This window comes from Miniopterus natalensis, chromosome 5 (assembly GCF_054644295.1).
Source record: "Miniopterus natalensis isolate mMinNat1 chromosome 5, mMinNat1.hap1, whole genome shotgun sequence".
Lineage (NCBI taxonomy): Eukaryota > Metazoa > Chordata > Mammalia > Chiroptera > Miniopteridae > Miniopterus > Miniopterus natalensis.
The window spans coordinates 50,079,425-50,099,635 of record NC_142085.1 but is presented as its reverse complement, the minus strand read 5'-3'; positions in this window follow the sequence as shown (position 1 = coordinate 50,099,635).

Genomic DNA, 20,211 nt, shown 5'->3' with positions numbered 1-20,211 from the left:
TTGGCATTTTGTTTTTAAAATTATTACTGTATGGGTTACAGTACATGTAAGTCAGAGTCTACTCAAGGTTAATTTTGTGCCTCTTCATGGAAACATAAGAACATTTCAGCAACAAAATTTTGTTTTCCCTTGTTAGCTTTGTGCTATTATTTACACACACACACACACACACACACACACACACAATCTCTACATAGAAAGTCCACAAAACAAATTTCTCTGTTTTATTTTTAACACAATTTTTCTTTAACACAAAATTTTGCTTTTAAAATTTAAGAGGAAAAGCATAACTTTTGCTATTTACACTTATGTTTACTAATGCTGTTGATCTACGTTGTTTACTGTAGAGATTCTGTCTCGTGGTGGTCCCTTCAGCCTGAAGAACTTTCTTGAGCATTTCCTATAGAGCAGGTCTGCTGACAAGGAATTTTTTTCATTTTTTGCCTCTCTGAAAATGTGTTTATTGAACAAAACTGTTTAAAAATAGTTTTTCACTGCATGTAGAATTTTGGGTTAATAATTATGTTCTTGAAAGATGTTTCATTGTCCTTTTCTCCAGTTTTTCTGATGAGAAGCCTGCTATTTTTTTATGATTGTTCTACTTTATGTAATGTGTCATTTTCTTTGACTAGTTCCAAGATTTTCAATTTATCTTTTATTTTAGTCAGTTTTTGATGTTGCCTATGTATTATTCTGCTTCAAGTTGACAGAGATTCTTGGGTCTACAAATAGATATTTGGTCATCAAATTAGAATATTTAGGGTGTTGCTTGATATTTTCCAAGGTTATTAACATACTGTTTATTTTCTTTTTCTACCTTTGTTTTTCATTTGTTCCTTAGATTGGATAATTTCTACTGACCTCTTTCAGGTTCACTAACCCTTTGTCTGCCATCTTCGAATTGTTATTAAATTCATTTGGTGGATTCTATAATTTTATGTTAAGGACTTCCATTTGGTTATTTTTATAAATTCTACTTCTCTGATGAAATTTCCCATTTGTTTATTCTTTATGGCCATATTTTCTTTTAAGGCATTGAAGGAAGGTGTTAGCTATGACACTATAACAACCACATGAACACATTTGTTATTTATTTTGTTTGTTTTTGCTAATTTCAATGTCCAGGGCATTTCAGAATCATTTCTAAGTAACTATTTATATTTCTGGTCAGAGGTAACATTTTCTTTCTTCTTTGCATAATCAATACTTTTTATTGTTTGCTGAGAATTGTGTGTTCTACATTGTTGAAAGTCTGTATTTTGTTGACTCTCTTTAGAGAGTGATGTGCTTTGTTCTGGCAGGCAGTTAATTTACAGGGGATAGACTTGCTGATCGGCTTGATTCTTTTGAGTCTTGTCTTTTAGATTTGTTAGGTTGTGTCTATAGTAGCACTTACTTTAGGGATACAGTAGTCCCTCTTCTCCAGAGTGGCCTCTCTGGGTGTCATCAAGTTCCTTTTCTCACTCCAGCTAGTGAGGAAGTCTATGTCTTCTATCACTGTGATATCCTCAAGTTCCATTCAATTCAAAGATCTCCAGCAAGTGTTGTTTGCCAGCCCTTGCAAAATTTCAACCTACGCAGTACCCTTTTCCCAGTCAGATCAACACGTGAGGGATTCTTTATGCTGACTTTTGGAACTCTATTCCTGTACAGCTCACTTTTCTCTATTACCATGTCCTGTTTGACACCAGAAGTCCTAAGTGTCACCAATTTTTGCCTTCCCAGATCAATGGAAAGGACTGCTCTGTTTTGACTTTACTTTTCCACATACAAGTCCAGATAGTGCCCAGATTGTGTTCAGGTACTAAGTTGGAGCAACAGTGAATCTCACTTGATGCATTTTCTTCCTCTCGGATCACAAGCCTCTGCTGTATGCTATCTAATATATGAACATTGTTTCACTACATATTTAGTTTATTTTATTTTTATTTACACCAAGGGATCAATTCTCATATTAGTTACTCTGTTATCGCCAAAGATGAAATCTCTGTATTACTCTTGTCCATCAAATATAATTATCTGGTACTTCATGTAATTTTTAATGAGATATCAAGATTTAATGCTAAAAAGTATAAAAAAATTCCACAAAAGAGGCTTAAAATATAAGAAAATTATATAACTGAGCAGAGTCAAAATTTATCACTATTGGCAAATTTCACTAGTGGTGTCATTAGTTACTGTGTTCTAAAACTGAGCTATCTAAATAAGCTTTTTTCAATGATAGAAACTCAATATATAATGTATACTCTCTTTTAAAATAATATTCTTTTGTTGTATTTTAAAATGTAATTTTAACTGATTTATTATTTAGTCTATTAATAGTATTATGTATGGCATGAGCTAGTTATACTCATTGGCGTATCTCAATTTTAAATCAAGTAGTTAATCTAATGTACCGCCAGCACTATGGGAAAACCTTCAACAAAATATTAGCAAACCAAATTCAGCAACACATTAAGAAAAGATCATACATGATGATTAAGTGGGATTTATTCCTGGTATGCAAGGTTGGTTCAATATCTACAAATTAATGAGTGTGATACACCACATAAATAAAATGAAGGATAAAAATGATATGATCATATCAATACATACCAAAAAAGCATTTGATAAAATCTAACATTAATTTATGATAAAATACTCTCAGTAAGGTGAGACCAGAGGGAACACACAACATAACAAAGGCCATATATGACTGACAAACCCTTACCTAAATGGTGAAAGCTGAAAGCTTTCATTTTTAAGTTCTGGACAAGGCAAGCACCTTTCACACCTTTTTTGAGCATAGAATTGGAAATCTTAGCCACAGCAATTAAACAAGAAAAATAAATAAAAGGCATCCGAACTGGAAAGGAAGAAGTAAAACTGTCATTATTTGCAAATGACATGATACTCTACATAGAGAACCCTAAAGATTCCACCAAAAAACTGTTAGGACTAATAAATGTTTTCAGTAAAACAGTAGGATACAAAATTAGTGTTCAGAAATTGGTTGCATTTTTGAACACCAATAATGAACTATCAGAAAGAGAAGTTAGGAAAACAGTCCCATTTATAAGTGCATCAAAAAGAATAAAGTACCTGGAAATAATTTAACTAAGAAGATAAAAAAGACTTGTACTAGGAAAACTATAAGCCATTGAAGAAGAAATAAATAAATAGGAGGTTATCATAATATGTTCATGGATAGGAAAAATTAACACATTAAAATATCCATACTACCTAAAGCAATCCCTATCAAAACACTAATAGCATTTTTCATAGAACTAGAAAAAATAAGCCTATATTTTACATGGTACCATGAAAGACCCTGAATAACCAGAGAAATATTGAGAAAGAAGAACAAAAGTTGATGGTATCACCTTACCTATATCAAAGTATACTTCAGCCACAGTAATCAAAACAACATGGTATTGCCATAAAAACAGACATATAGACCAATGGAACAGAAGAGAGAGCCCAGCAATAAACCCACGCCTGTGTGGTCAGTCAATCTATTAAAGAAGGAGCAAGAATGTACAATGGGGTAAAGACAGTTTCTTCAATACAAATAGCCAAGAAAAAAATAACAATAGCAAAACAAAATCAAAACTAAGGTATTTCCCAAACATATGTCTAGATATAATGTAAAGTTACAATAATGAAAATCATGTGGTATTGCAATAGTAATAAATAAATAGATCAATTAAACAGAATTAAGCAGTAAACATGCACACATATGTCTATGGCATATAATAAAGTTTCAAAGTCATGAAAGAAGAAAAATAATTTAAGTTATCTGCATTTAAGTATTTAATCTGCCTTGGGCTAAAACTCCTGGCATGAGAACAAATCTGTCGAAAATGCATCTTAAATACTATATATGTATACACTCATTCACTACTACAACTCTGAGTGATAGCAATATGATATATTATAACTCAATCAATAATTTCTTTGTCTTCATAATATTAGGTGAATTATGTGGGAGTAACATAATGCTGACAAGAGGTGAGAGTAATGAATAACAATAATAACATTGCTAATTACATTGCTGTAGTAATGACATAATCAAAATGCTACTAGCTCTTCTGTAGCATAACTTGTTCTTAAAGCGTTGTAAACAGAGGTATTATGGCTATCCGATATTACCCTTCATGCATGGCAATATGATGGAGAGCTAGTCTGACAAAAACTGACCCAAGTAAAAAGAAATGTGTTGTGACTCTTAGATTCATTGATATATTTTTTCAACGTTGAAACTTTGTTTTCTAATTTTTATTCATGCCAGTTATCAGAGAATAAGTAATTTTACCTCAGCATTATTTCCTATTCTTTAACTTTTTTACTAATGTGCCCAAAGTATGAAAAATTGTTTCAGAAGATATCTTAAAATATCCAGAAAAAAAAATGAGCCCTTCAAAAACGTGAAAATAATTTTAACCTGGAAATTGCTTTGGGGAACCTTTAAATGTTCCTGTATATTGCTGGCAGTCTACAAAAGCTTCTTGATGCATTTTTAATGAGCCATATTTATTATCAAATACAGAATTTTGTATTCTATCAGCAGGGTAGTTGAGTTGGCAATAACAAAAACCAAGTTTTAAAAAATGATATAGAAGACTCTCATATTTCAGTATTATAACTTTGGAATTTATAGAATTTTAGATGCACAGCACTTTTGCCTTATAAAAGCTTGGCATGGACACATTATGGCTTTTCTATCTACTTAACAAATGTACTGGCTTCTTCATTTCTTCAATTTTTGAGAATAATTTTTAAAATCTAGATGCAATGAAAATCATATATGCCTGAGAATACAGTATGAATGAAAACCAAAACCACTTGCCACTAATTCATTACTCTGCACAAGTTCAGTTTTCCTGATTCTGAGATAGTGATGAGAGAGAATATGACACATCTTTCATATGACAATGAAAAAGCGCAACAATAAGCTTATTTCTAGGCACTTATATTAGACTCCTTTTTGTCACTTTCTGTAATATTTTATTAAGTAAAATTCCTTTTAAAGCAAGGCATTCTAATTTCCCCCCAAATCAACATTTACACCTATACTCACCCCCAAGGAAAAGCCATCTCACACTTTTCTCCAGAGATTAGCTACAAAGGGTTAAACAAAATCCACCCTGACAATGCTAGAAACAGTTCTCTCTCGGTGTGTGTTGGTTCATTGCTCCACAGGGCATAGCAGATGTTGTGTCTGGTAGTAAGAAGGGCCCAGGAGGTGTGGGCTGTCAATCACTTGTTTTTTGTGTTGGTCCCCCCCCCCCTTTTCCTAACTACAGGCTACGCTATGAATCTGAAGCCCAACTAAAACAATCTGCCTCAGCTGGGGTGTGTAAGGTATCAATAACTCTTGGCAGAGGTGTCAAGAGCCTTGCTGGAACTGAACTACCCTGCTGACCAGATGCTTAGCAAGTTAACAAGATAGCTCTGAGCATTCACCACTTTTCCAACACAACAATTAACACAACTGGAAAATCACTGCACTGATATTCTGAAAAAATCTCATCAAAGTTGCCTGTTATGGAACAGAGGCAAATAAACACTGAACCATTGCTCCACTCCAGGAGGATGAGTATTTTAAAGTTTCAGGTTCGGGAGGTGTTTTGGCTAGATAAATGAAAGAAACTGAAAAACAGAACTATTATCGAAAGTATTTTTTCAGTGCTTTCATATAAATAATTTGTGAGTACACTAAAACTGTATTCAATTTCACCTTGACAAATACTGATGTTTCATCTTTGCGAATAATAGAATCTAACACATTTCTTCAAAGGAGATCAAGACGAAAACTTGGTTTAAGAATAGAACCTAAATAGGCTGTTTGGCTAAAACTGAATGCCTATAAAACTTGAAAAGAATAAAGCAATCAAATTAACTGATCAAAAAAGTGTTCCTTTTAAAAGACTGTATACTAAGTTGACATATTTCCTGACCTGAATATACTTTGGGTTTGTTTTTCAAGTTATATCGCCTTAATGTTATTCTCTATCCTTTCATTCATAGTTTCATTAGATAGCAATTATATAGTATTTTCTGGAAAAGAGATTATATACTATTTCTAGAAAAATACATGGTATGCAGCAAAACATGAATATTAGCTTTAAACAATTTAATGTTGTTTGTCTTTGCTTTGAAATTCAATAATGCCATCAGCCTGTAAGACCTCTGAGAGCCAGCGTTTCACACAGTGAAAGCAGCTTTCTGTTACAAAAGCACAGCAGCTGTGGCTCCCGCAGATACCCTTAAAGACAGATATAATAAAACACTGGGAGGGAGTAGGTCGACACAGGAGCATGAAATGGACGAGATGAAGCCCCTTTGTCACAGCCAAACAGGCTATACAGTTACTATAGTAACATACAGTATTAAACTCCAGGTGGATTGACTTAATCTTCCTCAAACAAAATATAAAGGTTAACAAAAACCAAACCAATAATGATTATAATCACTCTACCCAAATATTTTTCAAGAAGTAGTTATTTTTGGCTTAGTCCGGGTAAATGAGTAACAGGTACGCTAGTTCATGTACTGATTTGAAGAGACAATCCTGGAAGCGATGGGTGTCGAGGAAGAAACGCATTTTAAAATAATTTGAACAAATCTGGTGACTCAAGTAGCAAGAAAATCAAAGTGACAATGCAAGAACCATTAGACCATGTGGACTCTCAAGCCCAGTTTCTTCTATGCTCCTCACATTTCTGTCAATGGTGAGATCGTATGTGGTACTACCTCTGGTTCTAAATTCATTGATAATTCAGCTGCCTTTTCTTAACTTTGGCTGAAGAGTTTTAGGCTCCATCTGTTTTAGTCACTATTTTAGAAAATAGTGACTTTGAAATAAGAGCTAAGGAACTATTCTGTGGAACATAAGATGAAAAAAGTAAAAAAAAAAAGGCAAAGAAATGAAAAATCAGAAACCGAACTCAAATTTTTAACTATCATAAAGGGAGTAAATCTGAGTGTTTCGGCTGCACACTAACCTCTCCCTCAGGGTAGCTGTCAGGTCCTGCTTGTCCCTTCTTGCAGGTATGGCACTTCCTGCCCTCACTCTGCTGTGGTCATCAACCGTTTCATCTGGAAACCACTCCTACAGGCTAAACCTCACGAACTTTTATTTACCTGAATTATCACACACACAATCTTAGCTGCCTTTACTTTTGTACATACCCATTTTTTGTAGCTCTCTATTCCCATGTTAAATTTCATGTCTTTAACGTAGATAAAGCTGCAGTTAAAAATAACCCTTAACACTCTCAGACATTTGCATTTGGGATTAATTCAATTATCACTGCAATTGCTCCTTCTGAGCACAGCTTTAATGATCTGAAAGAGTTAAGAGACTTTCTCTGAACCTTAATTTATGCCATGGAGTTAGGCACCAGGGCAAGCTGGACTCAACACGATGTTTTTGAGTAGGTTTTAGCGAACACCGTGAGACATACCTTTAATGAATTTAGTTTGGGTAAACAATCTTTGTCTAGACAGCCCAAATGTCACAGGCACTGGTGCTCATTTTAAGTGGTAACTTCTATGCAAATAATTGCAAAGTTGCATTTTGTTCCTTGTACCCATATTTTATGAATTAAGGTTTTCTACTGCATCAAGAGCTGAATGTATACTCACAAGTGGTGGTTTTCGTCATAAACCTTTCTTACCAGGAACTCTTATTGGACAACATGGGAACAAGTAGGGTTTCAATTGTACTCTGAGATTTATGATGTGATTGCTGCGGGCAGCTTAAGATCCCTATTAGTATTATGAAATCTAGAAAAGAGCTGTGGAAAGGAGGAGCAATGGATAGCAGACTTTGGAAAAGCAAAGAAAGGAGTAGGATCACTTATTTGTTATAAGTAAAGCTATTCATTCCTTCAACTTCTTTGATCTATCCAGGCGTATGAAAAATATACAATTTTGAGAACTAGAACAAAACTACATGATCTTTCACAGTTAAATTTATTTAACTTTCTTGTAGTTTACAACTATATTTTATATTAAATGTTTTTTATTAATTAATTTAAAAATCATATGGCCTTTACTAGTTATGTTTACATTCATCCATAAAGTACTTATTATATTGTTGAAGAATGCTAAGAATTGGTGGGGGGAAAAACAGTCTTGATATGTGGAAGCATTGAAACTAATATGGAAGTTCCGATGTTAGAATTGTAAATGTAATTCACATCTAACATTTTGAGCATTGTACAAAACTGTCTATAGCAGTTGCACAATGCACCCTTAGATCTGGCTCATTTTATAGTAGGGGCCTCATGCTTATTTGGGGTTTTTCATCAATTCTAAAATTCTAGGAGAGAAATAGCCACATAATAGATTTATTCTTTGCCTATAGGATAGTAAATTCATAATTTTATATAGGTTGAAAGAACAATTTCAAATCATTAACAGTAAATTCTGGAAAATCTAATTCTGTGCTATAATAGAACATATAGAAATGAGAGTAAGATCATTTCTTTCCAGGCATATAATTTCATTCTAAGGAGAAATACACTCAAAACTTTTACTACAGGATAACAATTTTACTTATACATAAAAACATTCAGCTTTTTATGCATGTGACTTTCTATTCTTTGATATTTTGAGATCAAAATTAAGGTTGTAATTTGTTGTAGTGATTGATAACATTAGAAATTCCCACCAAAAAAAATAAAAAAGATACAGGGCCCAGAGCAACTACCATTGATTACATTAAATGTTGTCTTAGATGAGAGAGAGTCACTGACACCCTCTTTGTATACTGCAATATCTGTTATTTATTTATTTTCTCATTCACTACGTAGTCTGTGGTCCGCAGTTTATCAGAAGGTCTGGGGATTTAAAGCGGTAATTTAAAAAATGAGGCTCTAGTAATTGACAAATACTGTGGATCTGCTCCATTGTATAAGCTGCTCACAGAGAAGGGAAAAAAAATGAATGAAATTTTAAAAAAGATAAATTAGCTTAATTCATAAAAATTCACAGAGCATTTCTGCCATCTTCATTCAAATAAATAAACGAGGGAAGGAGAAGAGGCTGCAAGTCATGTTTTTAGTGCTATCAGCTGCAAAGTGGGTCAGACTCTTAAAATTGCTGTAATTTTCCCCTCAGGCATCCCCGGCGCTCAGTGAGCGATCCAGGATGACATCCACAGCCAGGTGCAAGCTCCAGCACCCTCCCCAGGCCCCCAGGACACCTCAGCTGCCCCAGACTCTCCTGGCCCAGCCTCTCCGCGCTTCCCTAGAGGAGCAGAGGCGCCCTCACCTCATTCTTTACGGAGACAGAGAGGAGCAAACGGGAACAAAGGGCCGAAGCTGTGAAGACAACCTGGATACAGAACAAAGGTTCTGATGGCCCTGTAGACTGCAGGGAAAGTTCCCTGCCTTCCGAAGGGACGTTGTGAACTGAATCAGCTAATAGGCCAAGGCAAGCTCTAGGCACTCTGTGTGATGGGCACCCCTGGGAACCTGCAGCCAGAGTGGTGCAATAAGCTTATTTCTACAATAAGATTTAGTAAGGCCAGTCATAATCGCTCAGGTGTGTGTGTGTGTGTTGTTTTTGTTTCAAGAAACATAAGCCCCTCTAGATGATGGAAGCTGTAACTATCATCATGTTCGTTTTCTTTCTTACCCCCCCAAAATAGAAATGGGGTTTGCAATGACTTCTGCCTAAACATTAAGCCATGTTCGCTCAGTGAGCAAATTGCTTCCTAGATATATCTAAAAGCTGACAACATTTGTTTCAATGGAGTGAATGGAGATACTCTAATGTCCAAAAGTTTTCCATGAAATTTTGTTAACTAATTTGTTAGTGACTTTATTGTCAGCCTGTTTCATTTTTCAAGCTTCTCTCAAAATGTGAAGATATGAAAATAGGTATCAGCCATCTTAACAACCATGACATTCAAAGGGGAACACCAAGTGCTTTTTCCTCTTTGAGTAATAGAGCCTCTGCTTCAGAGTTTGCCTGTCAAAGAATGGCCAATAAATATTAATGATATAAAATTTCTCCAAAATAGTAAGGTGACAGTTTCTGAATGAAATCTGAAGCACCGTTTGCTTAGCCATGTTTGCACTATATACAATCAATTATCCTTAAAATTATATGTAATTTATAATATATTAATAGTTTGTTAGAATGGGAGCCCCGCGGACTTGGGCCCTGCGTCTCTTTTGTTCATTCCTTCATCTTCAGTGATTGAAATGGTGTCTGGCATATAATAGATATTCAGTGTTTATTTAATCAATAAATAAATGATGAAATTACTGAATTTGATATAATTTTCTAAAGCTGCCTAAATATATGGAAAAGAACATTTTATTACCCATTTTGATAAACTTAAATAAATTGAAATCCACTTTTAAAACAGATTAAAGGCTTGGTTTGCCTTAAGGAGTGTAGAATTCATTGTAAGGGTATACAAAGTTTATAAATTTCCTTATTCATAAAATAATGCTCTCTCTTTGAATCTATGTCACAAGGTTAGTGTCGAAGGAAATTTCAGAGATAAAATTATTGTGAAGAAAAAGCGTACTTACTGGCAAAGGCAAAATGTTTATAAGGGAATCTTCCAAAACACTGGCTCCTTGAACACAATGTGAAGCAGATTTCTAAAGGGAATGCTAGGTTATCAATGTGGAGGAAAAACAGACATTTTCACAAATGATTCTTATTTTCCAGGGTCTTCACCTGTCTGTAGATGTCAGTACTGCAAAGTGAGGATTAACTTGGCTTGGAAGTTGGCCACTGTGGGGAAAGGACAAGTCTTCACTGATTCGGAGGCCTGGCGCTAGCGGGAGCTCCCGTTTTGTTGGTTGGGGTCTAGGCCATAACGCACAGGTATTGTCTGTTTGCCTGCGTGCTTCATTTTCATTTTCATTTTCATTTCTGACTGAGCTGTGGTAGCCTAGGCATAATGCAGGCAGGGCAAGCTGTCAGTTTCGCTTCTTCACTGGAGTTCTGTGAGCAGAAAATAAATAGTTAAATATATATTTATTGTATGCCTCATGTAAGTCTGTCAAGTCTGTTGCAATGCTCTAGACACTTAAGTCAATCCTCCTGAGCCAGGTTAGCTTGGGCCAAGAAAAGTAAACTGAGTAGACTTGAGTTTTTGTTCCCTAGCAGTCACTTTGGACTTATGTCAGCACACTGGAAACTATGAGTCGACCCTTCCAGCCCCTCCTATTATATTATTGTATAGTATTTTATTATATTAGTTCTATTATAGACTGAATAGAAATGAATAATTATTGGAATAGCTATAAAATAATGTACCAGTGTTTAGTTATAATCGTCATTTAATAAACTTGAAATTATATTCTATTATTTGGCCCATCAAGAAAAGGATTTAAGAAGTGCCTGCCCTAGTTCAAGGCTCACTTCACCTGCTCATAAACTGTTTGTTGAATGAACAAAATTTTATAGAATGCTTATAATAGGAATTTATACTAGAAACTTCTAGAAAATAGGCTTATTTCAAGGAATTTTATAGGAACACTTAGTTGACATTCCTCCACATAAACAGCTTTCGCTATTCTGGATACTGACTGATAAGATGTCCTGGAGTAAGAAAACCCTACTAGTCTGATACTAGGGATTTCCACTGAGGTTGTAATGGCAAGTCTTCAGAAAGAACTAGCAAAAAAAAAAAAGAATAAAAGAAAAGGAAGAAGCCTTCTTCACTGAACATCTTGAGCCCAAAGGGAATTGTGTAACACCCCTGAATTTCACCTGCACAGAGACATTTGAAAATTAAATTTTCATGGAATTTTTTGTGTAAAATATAACTAAACTTGCCTTCTTTGCTTTATAACCAATTTATTTGTAACAAATAATTCTTAATGCAGCAGAAAGTGAGTGGTACGTAGATGGGTGCAGGAATAGAGTCTTGTGATGATTATATTTGTTAAAAAAAATTGAAATACTGTATCAGCCCTTGAATTTATCATAAACTCTCTGAGCTTTCACATTACAAAAATCAATTGTTTGGACAAAGTTGGCTGAAAGGCAAATATGACCACTAAGCGAAACCATATCTTAATGCTTAGAGAAGAAAAATTCAAACTTGCATTAAAAAAACAGTGGCCGCTCCTTTTAAATTGACCAGAGGACCTGGGTCAAAAAGGTCAGACATTTCACTGTCACACCAAGAGGGATCATGGAAATTCATGGGGCATTTTGGGGTTGCCACAATGATTGGGAGCACTTTTGGAATTTATTGAGTAGAGGCTAGGTATGCCAGATATCCTGGAAAAAAAAAACAGCACTGAGTGCTACACAATTTTTAATGCTTTGCCAAGATAATATGTGGGTGAATGGCACCTAGAACCTAAATCAATTTTATAAATGAACTCAAGCTATTTGTATAATTTTAACAGAATAGAACTGTTCAGAAACTGAGCCATATATAAAATGATGGAAATATGCCCTTAATTTATTTCAGACTGATAAAAATTATTTACCATTTAGCAACATATTTCATACCCAGGGCAAAATTGCTCATACTTGCAGTGCTAATACAAATACCTGAATGAGTCTACTTTGGTAGCTGTTGCTCTACACACATAGTGGCAGGCTTATGACCACAAACCAATGAGAAAGCCTCACAGAGGTGTAATATAAAGTAATACAGAGACAGACTGACTCTCTGTGTTAGCATATGCTTCTTAATCCACATTCCAACACAGACATAGCAATGGGAGAACATGCTCCCAGAACACAGTGTACTATACTTCAATGCTCTGACATTTTCACCAAATAGATGTGGCCCTTTTCTGTCTTTATGCTGCTGTGGGCCCTCCAGAACTTCTATTTTTTGTCTGTTATTCTGGAGCAGAATTAAGACTCAGGTTCCTGCCTTCATTGCCTGTCAACTTTCCTCATTGAGCAATATGCGTAAGCTGCTCTCACTGCTTCTTATCCAAGAGCAAGAAATACTTGAAGCTGAGGACTGCACAAATGGCCTATTGAGTCTTCAGTAGAACCTTCCTGAGTGCATACTGCCCAAGCTTGCATGTGTTTACAAGAAAAACTAAGCCCATCAAAATATTAACCACTGTCACACAGGATTTTAATAAACACCTTTTTAGTCTTTTATTTTGTTGCTTGTGTCATGCAATCCAATAGTGCACATAAATTACTGACCACAAGTAAACACTTTGTCAGTTATTGTTCTTATTTTTATTACCAACTCTTCATGTTGCTCTTGCAGATATTCAAGATAACAGTACTTTGCCACTTGATTTCAGGAAGGGATCATCCTTTAGTTTTTGCAAGTTTTATAGGGAAATGAAAGTTGTTTTAGAAGGAATGCATAAAATAACAGTGGTAATATTTGCCTTCAATGAGTAATAAGTATTACTTATCAATGGTTGGGATAATAAAGTGGGGATCGAAAATACATAAACATTTTAGATAGTATTAGCTTCTTTAATTCTTAAGATAAACTCTTTAATTCTCTCCTCTGTAAATAAATAGACAAATTAATTTTTCAAAGCATACATACTTATTTCTAAATTATCAGAATGTATGGACTAAATGATAACTAAAATGTAAGAAACAATCTGGAAAAAATGGTGACTATACTGTGATGGGTTTTGTCCTAGAATAAAGCTTCAGTTTTTGTTTTGATTTTTGTCTAAATTTACAGTGTGATTCAGAGACTTGGCTACAATTTTTCTTTTTTTTTTTTTTAATAATCAGGCTTCATGGTAACAAATGACCCTGAATGACAAAGCGTATGTTAGTTCAGCAATGAGAAGTTAAAGTTTTCTTTTATACTTATATAGCACGAGAGACACTATATAAGTATGACTACATACTAGCTAAATCAGTGTGCACAATAGACTTTATCAAAACACTTTTGGTGAGACCTTCAGATTACCTTTAAAATTAATCTATATTGGATTTATTGTGAGATTTCTGACAAATACTGACATGATTTCAAGATGTCTCCAATCAAAATTATTTATGGATAGAAGCATGAATTACATCAGATATTGTCCATTGCCAGATGTGGCTCAGTGTCATACACAGGAGCTCTGGGACACTCAGAATTTTGGGGTCAACTTTTTAAAGTTGCTGACATTGTTCAATTATAAAGAGATCATTGGCATCTTGACCATAAGCAATTGCTACAATGTAAACTATAAGATTTTTGAAAGGGGGTTGTGGAAAGCACAATAAAAAAATAAGCAAAATTTCCCAGATCCTGCTGAAAATTTGACAAATGGACTCAATGATTTTCAAGGTCTCTGCAAGTTCCTAATGTCCATAATTGTGTTTTTGAATTACTGGAATTTTGGAATTTTTGGAAGTTTCATATGATGTAAAATGGCATAGCTAAAATGCTTTCAAGAGAAGACTGGTTAATGATGGGTGATTTACACAAGGCAATTTTTAATTTTTTTTCCATACAGGTACATTTCCCAAAAGGAGAAAATATTTCAAAAGAAAATTCGCTGATAAATTGAAATATGTAAAATGCATTTGGGGGAAAAATGATTTTCCCCTGTACATTAAGGCAAAAGTATAATTGGGATTATTTCCTCATAATACTTTTTAATTATTTTGACTAATAATATTTTAATGCTATGCTATATTTTCTCTTACTTGTAGCAAAGATAAAATTCAAATTTCAACCCATTTCTTGTAAAACTCAATTCCCACTTTATGAGTTAAGAGCAGCTATATCAAGCAGTTTTAACAATGAGAGTGTCCTTAAGAATATAAAGGATATACATTTGCCATGAGATAAATGTTAATTTGTTTAATTGGCATCCACTTGCTATACTTCTTATAAGATCATTCTGTAATGTAGATATGTGCCAAATACTTTGTTTTTTATCATTTTTTATATATATATATAATTATATATATATATATATACATATACACACACACACACACAATGTAAAGATACTGAGTGGTCTTTATGGCCAACATACAGGCTAACAGTTCAATTTATAATGACAATAAGTTAAAATCTTGATATACTTTAAAATCTACAAATCACTTTTATATTTGTAATAACATTTTAAAAATTTGTTATCTTAAAATGGATTTTTTCTTAATTAATATGATTCTTATTTCAATTTTCTGAGTCCAAGTCAGGATTTCTTTCCAAATGCATTAAATTATTTAGAACAAGTCAATTTTAAATTAAATTGAAAATTCTGCAGAATGAAGCTCTCTTTCTACATATTAAGGTTCTCTCCATCTACATATTAAACTTTTGCCCTTTTTGATGACTTCTTTCATCATTAAGAATATATCTAATGTGGAATCTCTTATGGTATCAGTTCAGGAGAAGATTTTGCTAAGACTTTGTACTAGATTAATGACGTTTGTAAAAAAGATAAAAATGAGCCTGGTCTCTACTAGATTAAGATTCTTGTTTTCAGTTCAGCACAATGTGTGAAGATCAAAAAGAAAATTTATAATAAATTAGCTTTAGAAATACATTTGACAAGAATTGTTAGTGTTGTTAGTAGATTATGCTTATTCTACAACATTTAACCACAAAAACATTGTGCAGTATTTTGTTGATTACGCCAAAGCAAGTGTTTTGAGAAATCACTGGCTTTTTCACATCTCTAATGCCTGACTTATTTGGGGCAAGGGGAAAACAAGAAAGGAAACATTTCTAGAAAAGCCACTTTGGTAATATCTGAGACAACACCATTCTTATTTCACTGGGATTTGATTTCATTCTTGCAGGCTTAACATCTCACTGCATGAACAAAGAAAATATCATGTGAAAAAGGCTTCAGGCTAGCTACTTCCAAAAGGATTCAACCTTCCCAGTGCTATCAATATCATCCATACACCCACACAGTTAGCACTTTTGAATACATTTACTGAAAACCATTAATAAAGCAACAATCTTAGCCTGGTTCTTAACCATGTGTCACAGTGAAGTAAGTTCATGTAAGTCTGTGAACTGCACTGCAATGATCAAATTAACAGTCATTTCAAGAAAAAATGCCCCTCGGGCTGAAAAATAATTAGTAGTCTCTCACTATCTTCTCCTCCTAATAAAAATCACGATATTATTGTTGACTGTGCTAATAAAACACCTCCCGTGACCCTGATGTAGCTTGATGTAAAATGTAAGGACTGTTCTATTGTGCAGTCTCACACATGTTTTATTGAACATTTCCATTTGGCTCTTCATCTGGGAACACAAGGGCCCACAGAAGCTGAAGAACTTTTGTCACACTGTAATGCCACTCTCACTTGTTTATTGCTGCAGTTAATAGAACACCCACTCTGAAATTCATTATCTTTGAAATTTAACTTTTAACTGTATATGCTGAATATTCAGGGCTTTGAATATGAGCAGGAACAAGAGCAAGGGACAGAAAAAGCACACAGGGAAAATCCATTTAGTGCATAAAGCAGCCCAAGGTTGGCACATATGTTGCCATACACGTCAAGTCGAGGATTTATTATTATTATTATTTTTTATTATTATTATATCTTTATTGGTTTCAGAGAGAGGGAGAGGGAGAGAGAGATAGAAACATCAATGATGATAGAGTCATTGATCGGCTGCCTCCTGCACGCCCCCGACTGGGGATGGAGCCCGCAACCCGGGCATGTGCCCTGACCGGGAACTGAACCCTGATCGCCTGGATCCCAGGTCGATGCTCAACTGCTGAGCCACGCCCGGCTGGGCAAGGATTTATTATTTTTAGAAACACATTATATTGAAGAAGTCATAGTGGTCACAGGTTGTTCAACAAATTTTTCATTTGGTTGTTTATGTCTACTCTGCAATTATTTCTTGAATGCTTTTGTACAAAAAGGTAATGTAGGTTTGTAGGAACAGAACAATCCCTGTCCTCAGAGAGCTTAACAAAGATTGCGCTCTTGTGCCGAAGTGGTCTATGAGCTAATATTGGTTATTGATGTTTCAATATATGAATTGAGGATGAAATGTCAGTTATCTTTAAAGAAACAAACAAAACAAAGCACAGAAACCTAATAAAGTCAGCAGACCACTGAAGCATGTGAATCAGAACCCTGAGCAGCACATACTGTGTACCGATATCATAATTTGGGGAAACCTGGTCTGAAGAGTCAACACGGTTCAACAAAGGCTTTTGATCATGGCAAGATGAGCAAGAAATTGTCTTTTTCCTCAAGGAGCTTGGAGTCCAGTGAGGAAATTCACAAGCATAAGTAATTATAATAAAAGTCAGGATATGGCATGTTGCTCTAGTGACCATTTACTCTGCAGTGGAATATTTTGATTAGAATTTTGTAAGTTCTTAGAATTATACCTTTGAAGTAATGAGTAATACATATATACCTTGGAACAACTGAGCATTTCAGGCATATATATATAACTTTAAGGTAATTTCTAATTTTCAAACATTATTAAAAAACATATTAGTGAGCAGATAGCAATTGGAAAAAGAAAGAAAATATCAAGCTTACAGGAAATGTTACAAAGGTATATGAGAAAATAGAAATTTTGCAAAAGCAAAGAAAGTTTTGTTTCACTTAATTTTTATATGAGGAGCATCTCAGCATTCTTCTAAAATCTTTTCTCAAAAGTGCGCTCCATGGAATATTATGTTAAAAAATGTTTTGAAGGTCCAGGAAGTCTGGAAATATTTGGTTAAACCAAGTTAAATATCTTTGAGACTTTTTAATATAATCACATGCATGTGAATCTTTAGGACCAAATGTTCCTCTCACAGAGCATCTCACAGGACTGTCACTATGGAACAAGGCTTGGGTATGGACACATCTGATGGTAGATGAGAACAAATGCAGACTCTCAGGTCCCATCCCTGCAAGACAGAGTCTAAAAGTCCAGACTTTTAACACAGTCTCCAGGTGATTTTACTGTAACTGCCTGGCCTCAGACCTTGGACTGATATTTGAGTCTCTGGTAAGACTCAAATTTACATTAAAATGCTACAGGCGAATCAAGGTTCACAAATACCAGTTTCTATATGATTGTACACATCAAAACAGTTTCAGAAAACCTCTCAATGAGCTGAAGAAAGTGAATGCTTTTCATAAATAACCTCTGTTGGAAGAGGGAATTTTTTTCATTACTTGGGCTTTGCTCTATTCCAGATCATAACAATGTTAACACTTTCGAGAGAAAGAGGAAGGAATTCCTGAATGTCAGTTAGTGTTGGAGAGATCTGGCTGGTTATATTAGCATGATTATCATCTACAGTGCTCACCATTTCTTTCAGCCCTGGATGAGCTCCAATGGGCCTTTTGTTTTTAAAACAAAGCAAAATCACCTTCCATCTTCCTCTTTCAGGATCTAAGTAGCCAAGTACTCATTAAAGAGAAAGGAGGAGAGGTGTGCCATTGCTTTAGATATTACAAGCTGCTGGGTGTCCAAATACTAAACATTCCACCACATGTCACTTCCACTTTATAAGATACACAGGCTGTTTTGACAAATTATTTCCACTCTGAGTTTTGCAACTTAAGGTCCAACAGGGAACAAGTCCATGAAGGTGATAAAGAAAAGCAGAACTGTCAAAGAAGACCAAAGGCAAGAAGCAAAAGGAAACAATGCATATTTTCTAAAAAAGTCAGGTCAATAAATTAAGTTGTTTTCATCTACCTCTCTCCCAAAAGATGTGATTTGTATGGCCAGTGTTGTCCACAATACATAAGATAGTATGGGCACTGATCCTTCTAAAAGATTAAGATGCACATTTTTAACCTCAGTTTCTTTATTTGTAAAAATTATTTTGGTAATGTACATTTCTAAATCAATATACATTGGGGAACTAAACATTGTTAATTAATTAATTAATTAATTAATTAATTTATTACTTTTTATTGATTTTAGAGAGGGAGAAAGGGAGAGAGAAAAACATCAATGTGAGAGAGATACATCGATTGGTTGCCTCCTAAACACACTCTGACCAGGGATTGAACCTAAGACCTTCTGGTGCAATGGACAACAACACGCCAATGAACTGAGTCACACTGGGGAGGGCCAATTAAACTTTTTATTTTTAAAAATTCTTCATTGTGTATAACAAACAAAAATCCTGGCTGATGGTAGCCAAGGGATGGATGGATGGGTGGATAGGTGGATTGGATGGATGGATGGATGGATGGATGGATGGATGGATGGATGGATGGATGGAGACAGCTGATACACACAAATAGAATTCTTCCCTCACTTATTCAAGTTCTAGCTGTGAATATTATCTTGATTTGCAACTGTGATGTAAAAAGTTTAAATTATGCTAAGTGTAGCTTTGTTATTGTTTCATTAGTCTGTCTATAGCATCCCCAGTCTTACTGGCCTAAAGAAACACTTTATTACCATCTTGTACATTTCTGTGGATAAAATGGATTCAGTTGGGTGATTTTCATTGGTGTTTCACATGGGGCTGTGAACGAATGGTGCCTGGTGCTGGTGTCCCCTGAAGGTTTGATTGGGCTGGACATCCAGTGTGGTGGTTAGTTCACGCTGCATGTCACCTGGGAGCTCAGTTACAGCTGCTGACCAAGTAGCTGCTGACAGGTTCTTAGAGGAAGCATCATCTCTGCAAGTATACCAAGCAATTCATGGGAAACTACTTAGGTTCATATGACCTAGTTTGAAAGTCTCAGGACATCACTTTGCCTCATTCTATAGGAAAAAGTAAGTCACTAAATTCAGGCAAGATTTAAAAACAGGAAAACTAGACTCCATCCCTTGATCTGGGAAGCGGTGTATATAGACAGGAAGGGAAGGAACTGATGGTATTTAGCATTGACTATCACAATTTTTCAGTGGTTCTCTCTTCAAAGATATAAACATGTCTCAAAGTTAAAAGGGAGATATATTGGTGAAAGCACTTCTGCCTTCTGATATAAAGAGGTCCAACACCATTCCAACTCTTTCCAGGCTTGTCTGCTTTTGAGGCAGAAGCAGAGTAGCAAAACCCATAAATGGGACTAACTTCATTTCAAGTATAAACATTGACAATAATTTTATGCCCTGCCTTAGATGTGGCAAATATGACAAAGATTTAATAAACTATGAAGCACCAAGAAAATATAGTTATCTTTGCTTTAGCTACATTAGCAGACTGTTAAGCAAACTGGATGAGGAATCATATTTCTTATTTCATTTACATCTCCAAGAAGCAAATATTAATAATCCTATTTTGCAGATGAGGCTCCAAAGGTTAAGTGATTTTTTGTGTGTGTGCCTTAAATTACACAATTAATAAG